Below are 15,000 nucleotides of genomic sequence, written 5' to 3'. Positions count from 1 at the left end.
TTCTGTATGAAATAACGTTTCCATATTTCAGGAGCTTTATATGTGTTCTCCCTCTTCAGAAGCACTGAATCAAACAATTGATTTAATCAGTAACACACATTTGCCTCCTCTCTCTCTCTCTCTACCTTTTCCATCTGTCATGTGGTGGATTCTCTGTCTTCATTAATTGGTCCCATGTGAGTCACTGCTTCGTTAAGCTTAAGGTAACATTTTTCCTCCTATCAGAAGGATTTGTGATACTCGCCAGATGATCGCTTCCCACACTCAGTCTGTAGAAAGCAGTTCTCTAGGTACAATGTTCGTCGAACACTTCTTTTCAAACTGTGAATTTATTTTTCTGTTGCTAATATATATATATATATATATATATATATATATATATATATATATATATATATATATATATATATATATATATATATATGCACATATGGTAAGAGTGTTCTGTTCGTATCCTGCATATATATTCATGTGTATGTTCCTCTGTGTATAGAATCAACACATAGAAAGTGTAAAGGCACGCATTAAATTTTGTCTCTTTGCATTTGAGCCCTTTTATAACTTATCAAACTATGAGCCGATAGATCCCGAAAACTTTCAAATTTCTTGGGAGAAACCCCCGACCGATTTAAAAAAGAAGAAAACGGAAAAAAGGGAAAGTTTCCACCTTTGGCCAAGTGAAAAATAACTTTTGCAGCAACGGAGGAGGAAGTTGAAAACACAGAACCCCGGAATACAAAGCGAATTGAAGGGTCCCCCTCCCAAATACCATTCCTCTCTCTCTCTCTCTCTCTCTCTCTCTCTCTCTCTCTCTCTCTCTCTCTCTCTCTCCACCACCACCACCAGCCAGCAGGATGGAGGAGTCCTGCCGGGTCCTACCAGGAGTGCTGCCGGAATCCATTCTTTTTGGGAAGGATGCAAAAACCATCAAATATTTTAAATCCTCCAACGCAGTGAGAGGTTGGGGTTGAAATTTTTCCGTAGCCTGGTGATGCACTCCCTATCTTAACCCTCCCCCTCTCTCCCCTGCTCCCCTCCCCTCACCTCTTCCAGAGCACTTAGGCGACTCCTCCTCCTTCCCACATCAACAGGAAGTCTCCTAGCGTCCCATATCCCTTGACAAGCACCCGTTCCTTCCAGGGAAAGCATGGAAATAAAGAGAGAGAGAGAGAGAGAGAGAGAGAGAGAGAGAGAGAGAGAGAGAGCAGGAGGGAAGCCGGTGCTCGGTGCCTCTTGTTTCAGAGTAGGGTATTCAGGGGAATCCTTTCCCAAACTCTGGGATTGAGGTAAAACTGTTATGCAAATACATATGTATATATATATATATATATATATATATATATATATATATATATATATATATATGTATATATGTATATATATATATATATATATATATATATATATATATATATATATATATATATATATTATTCATTTATCTGTGTGAGTGTCCGTAAATGCAGAATGGGAGAGAGACCACAAGATCTTTCATGCATAAATTTCCTTATATGAATTATGTATACGTATTTATCCTGCTTTCACAATGCCCGCTGGAGAGGTCAGAGAATATTTAAATTTCATTTTGCATTCTAATTGATCAACCTAATGACTGTCCCTTTTTGCTAACAGTCACCATCCCCGAAGTCGAGCGGAAGCATAACGGAATTAACTGTAGCTTCCAAACTCAAGGAGCATGCAAATGCGTTAGCAAACCGTGAGGTGACCCATTAAGGGCTAAAGCCAGGAGGAATGCAAGGAAACTTAGACTCTTAATGCCTGAATAGCAACGAATGACACTTCATTCATTTTGGGATACAGAGATATCCAAGGCCAAGAGAGACAAGGTCTACTTAGCTGGGTGGAGCGTCGCCTCTCACCTGGGGTAACTACGTAGGCGATGACGTATCTTAGAGGCACCTGTTCATTACGGCAATTCACCTGCTGGCGCAATAAAGAGGTAAACAAAGCTCTAACTGCATGGGGGATTTGGGGAGGAGTGAGTAGATCCTCTCTTTCTCTTGGCCTTGGAGATATCCCTCTCGAAATCTTCTCGGTCAAGCGATACGAGCGCGTAAGCTCAGGTTAGGTTTGCAGGGTATTAGAGATTCTTGTTCTTTACTTTATGGAAATGGATTTGGTGTGGAAGCATAGGACATTTTGGTGTTGTTATGTCTACTGTTCAAATACAAGAGTGATTATTTTCATCGTTTGAGAGGAAAATTAAGAGAAACGGCCCTGAGTTATGTTTTCATGAAGGACCTTTTGTAATATCTCGGTATTTTCAGGTTTTTTTTTTTGCATTGTTTTTCTTTTTTTTCCAACAGGAGGTGTGGCTAAGTTTAAGTAATAATATTCATTCGATCCCCAGAGTTTCCAGGTCTGTTTACTTTACTTTTATAAATAAATTTACTTATTATATTTCTGGTGATATGTGTTTATTTTTTTTATCAGTCAATGTCAGCCTCATGTTCACTGGTAAAGTTTTCTCCTTAATCACTTTCCCTGTCATTGCTGCTGTCGTCACCTTCTTGCTAACAAGAGCTGTTGAATATATTGCCATAAATCTTGGTAGTTATTATTTTATTGTTGATGTTGTTTTTCTTGCTAACAATAGCTGTTGAATATATTGCCATAAATCTTTGTAGTTATTTTATTGATGATGTTATTTTTCTTCCTAACAATAGCTGTTGAATATATTGCTATAAATCTTTCCAATTATTTTATTTCTGGTGTTATTTTCCCAGCGATAAAAATATCATTGTTATTGGCACAATTATCGATACGCGTCGTGTGCCAATTATGGAGGTGCCCCGGTATCCCTGTCAAGCAAAGGACCTTCTGTCAGTGAAGCTAATATTTCCTTTAAATTAGGCCTTCCTAATTGACCTTTCGGACTGACAACGCGATGAAGGCTGATGAAACTCTACTCCAGGGCCAATAAGTAGTATATATCTAAAAAAAAAAAAAAAAGCCCTGAGACAGTATTTCGAAGAATTGCAAACTTTTATTTAAAAATATCTGAAAACTGAAACAAGAATATAGATAGTTCATAAATGGTCAGCGCTTAAAATAGCATTTGCGTTTCAGAAGGCTTTTTATACAAAAATGTGTGTGTGTGTGTGTGTGTGGTAGACTAAGGATACGTCCGCATTGCAGTAAAACATGTCATAAACACATGTCGGCAACTTAACGCAACCATATCACAAACAGGTTGGAAACAAGCCATCGACCTAAGTGCAGGACGAATCCTTGGCAGATGCTGGATATTTGTATGAAACACTGGCTAGGACCACCAATAAGTCGTTGACTTATATCCAGCCTGTATGAGATGTGTGCGCGATAAGTTGGCGACTTGTGTGTATGACATGTTTACGACATGTTTATGAAGTGTTTTACCGTAGTGCGGACACACCCTAACCGATAGACGCAGATGTGGGCGAGCGTTGATGTCGATGCCTCTTTCAATGAACACCGAATCGTTAGACAGTTCACTTCCAGGAACATTCGCATTTAGTGCAATATCCTTTTGTTTTAAAGGACACCTTCGGCTCCTTCTCCTGGAGAGCGATAGGAAGAGAACAGCGCCTCGCACTCTCATTTTCTCTGAATACGAGGCCATTAACCGAACAAACGACCCCGGGGGAGTATAGGCTGCCCTCGTCCTCGGGGGCGAGAAAAGAGTTCGTCCTCGAACATCTAAATAACCCACTCAGCCTAAGAGCCATTAAGTAAAACGTAAGGTTATAGCATTTACCATATTTCCTTAGAAATAACCTCCCCCCGTACTTTAAGGCAAAAGCAGACTTTTGTTCCCTGTCATAATGCCTCTGCCGTTATATGCTTGTAACGGACCAGAATGGGGTCAGTGGTTTCAGGAAATGTCTTTAGCTATTTATTTGTCGTACGTGGGGATGTATGTAAGTGTTTTAATTTTGTAAAGACAATTGTTAGTATGAAAACTACTATTACTACTGTTATTAATATTATTATTTAAAATATCATTAAGAGAGACTCGTACCTAATCTCCGATCAAATTTCCTTTTCCAGATGTATTTTTAAAAATGAAAAAGAGCTGTTAACATATCAAGCATTGACGAAGAAATCCACAATGGTGTAAGTGTAAATATATATTTATAATATATACGAAACGAGAGCTTTTGAGAACTTGCTCGATTCTCCTTCCCAATCAGATGAGAAGGTGAATCGAGCAGGTTCTCGAAAGCTCTCTTGTTTTGTGTATATTTTTAACATATATATTTACACTTACACCATTGTGGATTTCTTCATTGGATGGATGGGTAGAGCTCTCGGCTAGCACGCTTTTGGCCCAGCGTTCGACTCTCCTACCGGCCAATGAAGAATTAAAGGAATTTATTTCTGGTGATAGAAATTCATTTCTCGTTATAATGTGACTCGGATTCCACAATAAGCTGTAGGTCCCGTTGCTAAGTAACCAGTTGGTTCTTAGCCACGTAAAATAAAATCTAATCCTTCGGGACAGCCCTAGGAGAGCTGCTAATCACCGCAATGGTCTGCTTGATCTGTTAAGAGCTCTTTTTCATGTTTAAAAGTACAACTGGAAAAGAAATTTTAATCTGAGATTAGGTCCGATTCTCTCTTAATGATATTTTTAAATCACACTTTCATTTGTTACTACGAGATTAAACTGTCAGAAGAAGAACGGGAGTTCGCTCTGTAAGTTAATTCTTATGCATTTCAGATGAAGTGATACGCATTAAGAATTCATCCTGATCATGGTAGGAAGAATAAAATTGGATTGCTTTTCGAGGATCCACGTTCTCAAAAATAAAAGGTGCAGATTACTGGGATCAGTAACCGAAATATTTTCCTATTGTATAAGTATTTTCAATCTAACGACTATCACAATATTTTTTTTTAATAAAGCGTGTAGGTTATCAGGATTATTAACCTAACCAAAATAATTTTTTTAGTGGTCTTCAGACTAAATATCATAACATTTCGTCTTCTTGAGCTGACATTTTGTGTGTGTGTTTGTGTGTGTTTTTGGGTGTGACAGGTACTAAATAAGTTGGCTATTTTTATAATTTTATGCAAATTATGCTTTCGAGATTTCATCATAATCTCTTTTTAGTGTTGTTGAAATCCATGCCGTTAATTTTGGGCCACCTCGATGATATGGATCTAGTTTCATTCCTCAAGGTGAATCGTGCCATAAATGCACACTTATATCCTTCCCATTCATGTTTATTGATAAAAGAACCAAATGAATTTGCATATGAACTGAGCGTAGAAACTCTCCTTACTGCGGAAAGAGAAAGAACACTTAAGCCTCCAAAATTGCAGTGCTGTAGAATCTGCTTAAGGCCCAGAAACATTGGTTGTGATGAAAGTTAAAGACTTTATGCATTTGAAAAGCATGGTAGGCAATCGAACACAGAACACGACATTCAGAATGCACAGAAGATTTGTTTTCTAGTGATTATTCAACTTGCAGTCGACGCCTGCAATAAGTGTTATCGAACAACTATAAATTAGCGTCCTAATTATTCGTCATGAACCGTGACAACGTTGCAAATATATACTTGGTGCAACTTACGTAACAGCCGGAACAGAACATCGGAAATTTCAGGACAGCGTTAAAAATTTTATGAAAGAAAACTTAGAATTTCAAAAGCTTGTTGAGTCACAACAGATTACAAGCAATTAGGTCGGCGGGAAATGTTAGGCTATCAGAAAATTACCATAATCCCACATCAGCAAGCTCACATCAATGAATATTACAGCAGTTAGCTAATGGAAAAAGCAGCATGCAGTCCAGGGAACCATTTCAAATCATTAGTGTTCAGTCAGAAAGAAATACTTTCGTCTGTTGTTAATCTGAGCATCAGCTTCAAGCGAGAGAGCTGTTCCCGTTTTAACCGAGACCTTTCAGGAAGAAACTTATCTGCATAACATTAGTTGAAAGTAAGTCATTAAAGAAACATGATGTGGCTCATGAATGCCTGCGCCAAGTACTCATGAGCCATGAAATTTGGTTATGAATAAACCCATGAATGCAAGCATGGCTATATTGCACTGTAATAGCCACCGGCAAGGGCTGTATCCAAGATGTTTCAATGGCAAGAGAATGGGTAATATAGTGAGGCATTAAGCAACATAGTCATTTTGGAATGCCGCAAGTGCAGGCTATTCCAATAATAATTCTACAAATGACTTACTCATAAATGGGTGCGAGCAGGATGAGCTTCCCGAGCAAGACGTTGTTTGTATGACCTTAAGAGTAAGCGGTAACCTGATGCGCAAGTAATTAAAAGACGGGTTTGTACATTTTTCATTTCTGTCTAACGGGAGGAAGGGAGTTTTTTTTTTTTTTTTTTTTTTTTTTTGCTAGGAATCGTTCCCTCGTCGAATAGCATTTGTTGTCCTTTGAACCCATAAACGGCTTTAACTGTTGCATTTGCCGTAGATTTGATGGCATACCCTATAAAAGATGCTTGCAGAACAGACACCACAAAAAGAAAATATAAAATATTCTTGAAATAAAGACATCGACGGGAAGAATATAAAGAAAACGGTTCCATTGACTAGTAAAGGGTCCAGGAAATGATGACAGCAGCAGAAAAATCTAGGGGAAAAGTAATCAAGGGCAGATTATCTAGAAAGGATTTCGTTCGAGGCAGAATTATCAAGGAAAGAAAATTATTAGCGGCAGAGTTAAAGGGGACAGGATGGCATCAGTAGAATATCGGGGCAGTTATACAACAAACAATTGAAATCGGTCGAATTTCTAGGAAAGGATCTTATGAGGTAAAAATACTGTATTCAGGAAAGGTTGCATTTTAGGGCAGGCGGAAATAGTCTTTATAAGCGTATTATTGGTAACAAGAGCGTAACAACCAGAACAAATATCATAAGTATATAAGAGCATTTAGAACAGAGGACATGAGGGGGATAAAAGCCTACGGCAACGAGACTGTAAACTGGGATATCAAAGAAATGTTAGTTGAAGGTGTCGGTATTTCTGGTATCTAGAGAGATATAATGTTCATTTAGTATTCCCATCATCCGTCAGAATTTCCCAGAAACGATAAAATTAGCACGTGAAATGTTTCTGGAAATTGCTATCATAAAGTATAATCTCTGCATGCATGCCTTCACCAGGTAGAGTATTCAAGATGGGATACCAGCCAAGTGCCAGATCTAAGAACGGTATACAAGAAAGAATCCGGCAAGCTGGCACAATACGGTAATGAGGGAAAGTTGTCATTAACAGGAAGAATATCACTAGTAAGGATGCCATCACCAAGCAGAATAGCAATTAGGTTAGTATTATCGGGAAGAATGCTGAGGATGTTATCAACAGGTATTATACCGAGGAAAGTGTGATTAGGACGTAGTAAAAGAAGGAATTATTCTCTAAGTACGTACAATGAAGCGAAAGGATCCCTCTAGCAGTTAAGATGCTGACTGAAAGCTCATTACGACACATAACATTTTCCGGAAGAAGTATTGTAAACAAGTACACTGTTGAGTAAAATAGGAGGGATTTATTTTCAGAAGCATTTTACCTTTAAATTTTACAGTAAAGATGTATTTCTGTAAGCCAGCATTTCCTCATCTCTGATTTTTCTTCTTCTTCTTCTTCTTCTTCTTCTTCTTCTTCTTCTTCTTCTTATTATTATTATTATTATTATTATTATTATTATTATTATTATTATTATTATTATTATTATTATTATTATTATTATTATTATAGAAAAGGGGCTAATAATGATAGAAAAGTAGGAAGTAGTTTTTCAAGAAAATAACCCGAAACAGAATCTTTAAGATCAAGGAATTCGACAATTATTTAAAAGGGGTGGGGTGCATTACTGATAAATTTGTATGCATGAAGATAAGGAGCTATGTTTTAGAATTGCAGTAATTCACGAGTCATTTTAAAGTACCAGGAAATTAAATCAGAAGTTTCTTAGATAAGTTTTTTATAAGTAAACCAGTAGTCACGTTATAGATGCGTCTTGCAATAAATCAGAACCCATGTTCGGGAACATATCTAATAACAAATCATTAATAAAGCAAAAAATAATTAGAAAAACAAAAATGTAAATCTCGGCACACGTTTTTTATAAGCAAATCAGTAATCACGTTTGGGAAGATGTTTTAGCACTAAGTCAGAACTCAAGTTATGGAAGATATTTGATAATAAATGAGTAATAAAGGTAAAAGTAAGAAAAAATCAGGACTTATTTTAGGGAAGTTATTTAAAAATAAATCAGCAATTAAGTCGAAAAAAATAAAAAATTAAAAAAATAAATAAAAATCTCAGCACACACGTTAGAAGAAAAAGTGTCCCATCAACGGGTTCAGTCGAAGCAGGATGCTTTCCAGATCAGCAGATGCCCTTCGCGACGAACGATAAATCTGTGCTTCTGGTGAGGCAGAAGTCAATATCCTCCGAGAGACGAACATCCCCAAACTGGCGGAAGGGCCTTGCGTGAGTCTGGAGACCTTACACCCCTGTTTTGAGGACCTGGTGTTTTTTGAGGGTGTGACGGTTTTCTTTCTTTTTTCAAGGTTGGTAATGGTAGAAATAATAATGTACTTCTGATTTCCAGAATTTTGTTCAGTATCATATGCTAGTCGTTATAAGTTACTCTAGCATGGCAGACTGTTGCAGTTATGCATAATGTTAATTTAGATTTTACATACCAGCGTACGTGTGCTCTCGGAGATACTGAAGTGTTTATTTTAATGGAAGTAAAAATTAAGATTATTACACAGTGTCTCTCTCTCTCTCATATATATATATATATATATATATATATATATATATATATATATATATATATATATATATATATATATATATATATATATATATATATATATATATGTATATATATATATATTTATATATGTATGTATATATATGTATGTATGTGTATGTGCGTATGTGTGTGCGTGCGTGCGTGTGTGTGTGTGTGTGTGTGTGTGTGTGTGTGTGTGTGTGTGTATAATACATACGTCTCAAAAGTTCTCTTAGACAATAAAAGTTCCCTTTATCCGGTATGTTTTAGAGACATGAAAACTTTTGAAAGAGAAGAAGAAATCCCAAAGCCGGGTTTTATTTTTGGAGAGGGGGCCGGGGTTTGGAATTCCAGCAAAACATCGTCTGACTTATTGCAGCTATTTTGGGCCTTTTTAAAAAGGTAGCTCATAACGATAAAAGGAGAATGGGGTTTCTCTTCTGTTTTTTTTTTTTTTTTTTTTTTTTTTTTTTTTTTTTTTTTATAGAACGAGTATAAATTTGCTGATATTTTTGTTCAAAATAGAGAAGTTAAGGCCATAAATTTGTTCAGTGTCTTTCGTCTCGTGATAAAAATGCCTTTGTTTTCAACGTTTCAAGCCTGATTGTTTATGTTTAGAAGATAATTATTGTAATTGTTGTTATTGTTCAACAACGCAGAGCAAGAAAATGACAGAGGAACAGAGGAAAAATATGTAAAAACAAAAGAGTTTACTTGTCACTCTGTGTGTGTGTAGGAGAGAGAAAGAGAGAGAGAGAGAGAGAGAGAGAGAGAGAGAGAGAGAGAGAGAGAGAGAGAGAGAGAGAGACCCTGGACAAATGATTGCTTGTCATACGATCCGAAATTGGACAAACACCCAAAGGAACTGGACGTATTTTCTGCCGAGGAGAAGGAAAACAAATAGGATGACAAAAAGACGGAGAGTTGGTGGGTCATTATTGCCTGTCGTTTATTGAATATTTCTTGTTCTTTATTATCGAGAACGAAGAATAATGGGCGAGGGAGGAGTAGAGGAAAATGAGGATGGGCTCTCGGAAATTGTACAAAATAAATACAAAAGAGGTATGAAATACATTCACGGATATGAAGAAATGTAATGAATTGACGACTGGAGCAGTAAAACGGATACTGTTAAAGACAGAACCTTGACTGTTGTCATGAAGGACAAAACCTTGATCGTTGTTATGGGGGTACAGAACCTGAACTCTTGTTGTGAAGAACAGAACCTTGACTGTTCTGTTGTGGAACAGGACCTTGACCGTTGTTATAAAAGACAGAAACTTGACCGTTGTCATGAAGGACGAGACCTTTACCGTTGTTTTAAAGGACAGAACAATGACCGTTGTTATGAAGGACAGAACATTGACCATTGTTGCGAAGGACAGAACCTTGAGTGTTGTCATGAAGGACAGAACCCTGACCGTTGTTATGGGGTACAGAACCTCATCTCTTGTTGTGAGGGACAGATCCTCGACCTTTGTAATGAGGAACAGGACCTTGACCGTTATTATAAAGGACAGAACCTTGACCGTTGTTATGGGTGATAGAACCCCGACCGTTGTTATGAAGGACGGAACCCCAATCGTTATTGTGAAGGACAGACCCGAGACCGTTCTTATGAAGGACTGAAGTTCAACCATTCTTGTGAAGGACAGGACCTCGACCGTGGTTATGAAGGACAGAACCTCGACCGTGGTTATGAAGGACAGAACCTCAACCGATCTTACGAAGGACAGCACCTCGACCGTTCTTGCGAAGGACAGAACCTCGACCGATATTATGTAGGGAAGACCCTCGACCGGTGTTGTGAAGGACAGACCATCAACCGTTGTCACGGAGGACAGAACCTCGACCGTTGTTATGAAGGACAGAAACCTCGACCCTTTTTTTTATGAAGGACAGAACCTCGACAAAATCCTCAGCAGGAGGAGAGAGGATACGAGCCAGGACGTCTTCTGAGAACGCAGAAAGACGAGCCCAACTTGGAGCGACGAGGCATTAACTTGGTAATGGGGAAGACTTGTTTGGGCGGATGTGCGCCTGCGCGCTTGCGTTCGAACGCAGCAGAATGGATCGTCTTATAAATGAGGGCCCATCGGAAGAGCCATCAACGTGATGAGATAAACATAAAAGTTTTGATTTATAGGTTTGTGCCATGAATTTTATTAGCTTTGCCATTGTTATTTTTTCTGTTTTTTCTTTCTTTAATTTTGATTGTGAAAGAAAAGAAATAAGTTGAATTCATTGTATTACCTGGTTAACGTTTGATCTTCAGCCACTATATTGTGCTTTACCCGTCCTTCGTCACGTACCTGAAAAAAACAACAAGAAAAATTGTAATCCTTGAGGAAACGAATTTTTTTAAACGAATATTTTTTTTATTTCTTTAACATATTTCCTTTGCGTGCAGTCAGCTTATGAGGTGAAGTACGTCAATAGTTTTAACGGCCATGTTTACCTAACGTATGAAATATTCAGCTACCGAGACTTGGAGTTATTTTTTTTTGGGCACAGCAGACTAATTTAAAGTGCAGCTACAACGTTTTAACTTAAATATCATAACGGCATCCCTTTAAACTTAGGCAAAATGACTCAGACAAGTAAAAATAAGATTTAAACCTATTGAACTATACAGCATCTTGTGCGTCAGTCGATGGGGCTTTAATGTATGTATATATATATATATATATATATATATATATATATATATATATATATATATATATATATATATATATATATATATATATATATATAATTTTAGCATACTTTTCATCGCAATTCAATTATTCTTGAAATGATATACACGTTTTGCGTTCCATATGAAGAAGATTATACTGGGATACTGCATGAGTTGTAGTCAGTGCAAAATTGCTAAGTAACCGTTTTCGTCCAAACCTTTTTTCCCCCAAAAATTGAATTGCTGCGTTGAGGCACAATACACCGAATGGCGGAGACATTCTGCAATCAGAATTAGGTCAAATGTAATGCAAAAGAGGTATTGAGAAGTTGAAGCATAAATTAGAATTTCTTTATTAGTGTATGAGGTGTGAAGTGAACGAATAAATTCACTCTTTACTTTGTCTATGATGATGTTTTGATAATCCACTGTCCAGTCGTTAAATTGGTAGTTAATCAGCTGTAGTAGGTTGCAGCGATGGTTGAGATACTTGGGCTTGGGGCTAGGATCTCACCCATAATAACTACAATAAAGTAGATATATATATATATATATATATATATATATATATATATATATATATATATATATATATATATATATATATATAAAATGTATGTATACACACATATACATACATTCATGCATACACAAACATACATACACATTCGTATGTACCCTCATCTTTCTTTTTTACTGGAAATTACTTGAATTTGTGAAACTCCGGAGTTTGAATATAATTTTTAATAAAATATCTCCCCCAAAGACTGGATTATTAATTGGAGACGTATCGAATATTTGTTCTCCCAAAGTGTGAAGTGATATATCGCTACTTATACCCCTATAATCGTATTCTGTTCTTTTTCCTTCTCGGTAATAATTATATAAAACAATTACAGGGATAATTAGCGCGTTATTGTTCGTGCAGGATTTCAGTAATTTGCTTTGATTCGACTTGAAAAGATAGAACGAAGGACAACCGTTTATTCGTCATTAGATTGCTTTCATCTCCTTCGTTTCAATGTGTGTACATATTTTCCTGAGATATTGTTTTGAACATCTACACACACACACACACACACACACACACACACACACACACACATATATATATATATATATATATATATATATATATATATAGCTGTGTGTGTGTGTGTGCATATATATATATAAAAAAGTAGTTGGCGCAAGCATATTACAGCATATCTCAGGACAGGGTGACAAGGAGATAGTCGGTCATCTGTAGGTGGTATTTATTTGCCGACGCGTTTCGTAACACATTGTTACATCATCAAGGCTAAAAAGAAAATTTACAAATTAAAATACATGGAATAAAACTAACGACTTCAAGAGAGTCTCAACATGCTATATAAATATACATTAAAACAAGACAGTTCATAAAAGCACCTGCTAGATTAAAAGGTTGAAGACTGAATGACTAAAAGAGAAAAGGAAAGCAGCAAAGAAAAACTGGTGGCCAGATACAACTGCTGCTTTCCTTTTCTCTTTAGTCATTCAGTCTTCAACCTTTTGTCTAGCAGGTGCTTTTATGAACTGTCTTGTTTTAATGTATATTTATATAGCATGTTGTGAAGTCGTTAGTTTTATTCCATGTATTTTAATTTGTAAATTTTCTTTTAGCCTTGATGATGTAACAATGTGTTACGAAACGTCGCAAATAAATAAATACCACCTACAGTTGACCGACTATCTCCTTGTCACCCTGTCCTGAGATATATATATATATATATATATATATATATATATATATATATATATATATATATATATATATAAGGAAATATTTGACATTTCCATAACCTCCTTCGTGGCATAGAACCACTCCGGTCGACTAACTATCAATTACATCAATCATTACGTAGGTCAGTAGAAGCACAGGTGAGATTTAAAAGAATATACTTGGACTGTCCTTTATAGTTTGTGAATTTTATTCTATACAACTCTATTTCACGTGTAACTGAGCACTGATAAATTAGCTAGGGTATGGTATTAGTCACTTGGACATAACCTCTGCCTAACTATGTGGCATGTCCCTTTTCGTAAATCCCAACCGCTCTAGTTTGTTAGTACCGCCGGTGCACCTCTCGCAGTGTACTGCAAGCGTTTCTAAAGATCTTTGCAGTGTCCCTTTGTCCCACAGCTGCAACCACTTTTTAGCAATTTTCTTCACCTCTATTTCCAATTGCTTTATATTATCTAGCTGTCTGACCTCCCCAGTTATCACTGTGTAGTTGTCCCCATTTTAGCTTTCAGTTCTTCGTTCATTCATCTAATTTTTTCTGGCTGAAAGCGCACCAGTCCTTGGCTCTACAGCCTATATTTCATGATCCATAGATTAATTCATAGCTCCCCGAACACTTGCTTATAATAAATAGCAAATTTTCTGAACTTCTTCATTCCCTAAAACTGTTCTTGTCCTCCTTCATCAAGCTATGCATAACCATTTCACTTTCCTAATTAACCACTTTTATGCACCATTTCAAGTGGGCAGACTGCTTTTGCTTCTTTGAAGCTTGCAGGTATATGATCAATACCATTACCTGACAATGACGCAACTAATCTAATAAATTAGTCATTCTTTCCAGTACACCGTCGCTGCCTTGGCTCAGTATCACTCTTGTAATCCAGTAATAACTACTCCTATTTCTCAAAGCATTCCTTTTGTTTGTTATTCCCTTCTGTGTATCCTTCTCGTTGTCTTTCCACATCCAGAACCTTTCTGGGTAGCCGGATTCATCGAAGCAAAATTGTAAAATCTTTTAATGATATTAAATGGAACTGAGTATTACTCATTTTTTATTCATTACTCTTTCCCTCTTTTCGGCTCCCTCCAGGATAAGTTTTATTCGTGAAATTCAGGTCCATTTCCGTCCCAAAAGAATCCATTAGCTTTTATTTGTTCAGCACAAAACATGCAGTAGCTTTTATGTTCTTAGTATTCTTGCTGTAATCTGCGACGGCGATCCTTCAATTTTATGCTGTAATGCAAATGGTTTTCCCCCTCTCATCAATCCATTTATCTGACTGTCTTGCTATTTCCCGTGTTTCCTTTCCCCTTTATTCATTTTACGGTGTGGTGTTCCAAGGACACCGTCCCAATATAATCCTGCTTGCCCGAACAATTAACCATTGCTTGTTCTTCACCCGTCTTCTGTCTATATGCTTATTTCACTTCCACCTTATCAGACGTGAGGACGTCAGAAACATTTGTGACTGTAATACTAGTTGTTCTCTGTACTAGTTGTTCTTCTTTATTTTTCGAGGAATGGAACTCATAAGCTTTCCCGTTCGTTTTATTCTGACACTGCAGATTTTGACCTCCATCTAAAGTGGCAAGAGGGCATTGCTCCTTCCTATTTTCCTTGTACCAGTAAAACTGATGCCTTGAGCAAAATCAGAATTTTATCGTCAGTTGTCTTGTTCACTTGCTTCATAAACCAGATTAATCTTTCGTACAGCTGTTGTTCTGAGATTTTGGGCGGGATGAAAAAGAGTTTTCGTTTG

General features: G+C 36.9%; 1 protein-coding gene across 9 annotated transcripts in view; it reads right to left on the bottom strand.

Annotated features, from left to right (window-relative positions):
- Positions 1 to 15,000, bottom strand: part of LOC136850694 (sericin-2-like) — a 385,966-nt gene that overhangs the window by 196,528 nt on the left and 174,438 nt on the right. For 3 of the 9 annotated variants that reach the window (XM_067124514.1, XM_067124512.1, XM_067124508.1), the window contains one exon: positions 11,046 to 11,104. The exons of the other annotated variants lie outside the window; for them this stretch is intronic. The gene's annotated coding sequence lies outside the window, so the exon portion shown is untranslated. The remainder of the gene's footprint in view (positions 1 to 11,045; positions 11,105 to 15,000) is intronic. 9 annotated transcript variants of the gene reach the window in all.

This window comes from Macrobrachium rosenbergii, chromosome 22 (assembly GCF_040412425.1).
Source record: "Macrobrachium rosenbergii isolate ZJJX-2024 chromosome 22, ASM4041242v1, whole genome shotgun sequence".
Lineage (NCBI taxonomy): Eukaryota > Metazoa > Arthropoda > Malacostraca > Decapoda > Palaemonidae > Macrobrachium > Macrobrachium rosenbergii.
This window is presented reverse-complemented; position numbering and strand designations above follow the sequence as displayed.